Source organism: Papilio xuthus, unplaced genomic scaffold (assembly GCF_000836235.2).
Source record: "Papilio xuthus unplaced genomic scaffold, Pxut_1.1 DF826115.1, whole genome shotgun sequence".
NCBI lineage: Eukaryota > Metazoa > Arthropoda > Insecta > Lepidoptera > Papilionidae > Papilio > Papilio xuthus.
This window is the reverse complement of record NW_013532534.1, coordinates 6833304-6835191: the sequence shown is the minus strand read 5'-3', so window position 1 is coordinate 6835191 and position 1888 is coordinate 6833304.

The following is a 1888-nucleotide window of genomic DNA, read 5'->3' as shown; positions in this document are numbered from 1 at the left end:
CCCGTGCTCCCCATGTAGGACACTACCCGATCTTGTAGGTAGTGTCCTACGACTCTCCGCAGGTAGGGGGGCACTCCGTGATATCGGAGTGCCTCCCCTATGACCTCGAAGGGGAGGGAGCCGAAGGCGTTGGCGATGTCTAGAGACACCGCCACAGCCCCCTGCCCCCTCTGGGCCGCTTCCTCCGAGAACTTCTTCAGGGCGGTCAGAGCATCCAGCGTGGATCGCCCCGACCGGAACCCGAATTGGTTCCCGGAGAGTTGCGGCCCCTCCCTTGCTAGGTGCTGGATGATCCGGGAAGCCAGCACTCTTTCCAGTAGCTTCCCGGTCTCATCCAGCATCACTAGCGGCCGATGTCCCTGCGGAGAGTCCGCGGGGCGGCCGTCCTTCCTGATGAGGACCAGCCGCCCTTCCTTCCACACCCCAGGGAAGCGCCCCGCCGTCAAACAGTCGTTGAACAGACGGCGTAGGCGATCCCCGAGGTGTTTCAGGGCGATGGGGAGCACTCTCCCTGGCACGCCGTCAGGACCCGGAGCCTTTCGGGGCCCTCGGAGCCGGCAAGCCGCCCTGTCCATCTCCTCCTCCGTTATTGGAGGAGCGAGGAGACGCTGTCCCTGCTGATGGAGTACTTGGCGTCCGGGAGGATCCCGCGACGGTGGAAGACGGGCAAGCTCGTGCTTCTCAGGAAGCACGGGCGCCCGTCCGGCTCGCGGTCGCCCTACCGCCCTATTGTTCTGCTTGACGAGGCGTGCAAGCTGTTTGAGCGAGTACTCGCACATATGGAGGCGGTTGAGACCGACCTGAACGGCGGCCACTTCGGCTTCCGTCCAGGGCGGTCCAGCGTCGACACCATCTCCCGACTTAAGGACAGGGTCGAGGAGGTTGTCGGCCAGGGGGGGGGGGGGTAGTGTTGTTAGCGGTGTGACTGGACTGTCAACACGATCCCCTGGACGACAATCGCGGAGGCGCTGAGGTACCACCGTGTCCCGGGGTACCTCAGGCGGGTCCTAGCGGACTATTTCGTCGATCGGGCCATCTTTTATCCGGACCGGGACCAAGTGGTCCGCCGGGACAAGACGTGCTGTGTTCCACAGGATTGGGTCGGGCCGCTCCTGTGGATTATCGGATACGATTGGGTCCTACGCGGTGCCAATCTACAGAGTGTCGGCGTACTTTGTTACGCCGACGACACCTTGGTCACTGCGTCGGGCCCAACGTTCTGGGACGCGGGCGTACTCGCTACTGGGGGCACAGCCCATGTAGTGGCCCGCATCAGGGCTCTGGCCTTGAGCGTGGTCCTGGAAAAGTCCGAGGCCATGTTCTTTCATGGGCCATGGGGAAGAGATTACTGTTCACGAATGCTTTTGTTTAATTCAATTAAATTTAATTTAACACAATGTCACTTTATCTTGTCGTTTGATTGTATTCACTTCACTTAGGTCATTTACATTATAATTATTCCTTTTAACTCCAATTTATATTAATTATGTTATGTTATATAGAATAAGTATAAGATATATGTATGCATAGGTTTAGGTATAGTACTAAGTTAGTAGGAACATCGTGCCCAGGCAGCAGTCAGACAATAGTATCAAATCGCTTAGGAAGAGTGCTGTATGGACCTTGCGAATAATGTTTCATTCAATTTAGCATGTAAGGACAACATTTGTTGACAAAGAAAAAAAAAAAAAAAAATATGTGCACCACGACAACATACCCATCCGGGAGGGTGTACTTTCGGGTGGATAATAATAATTAATATATTACGACTCAGCCTTACCTCACCTTCACTAATAAACTGATTGAGATACTCAATTTCACTTGTTATGAAAGAACAATTCTTAAATTTATTGAAAAGACTGATCTTGTTTTAGTAAAATAAAAAAAA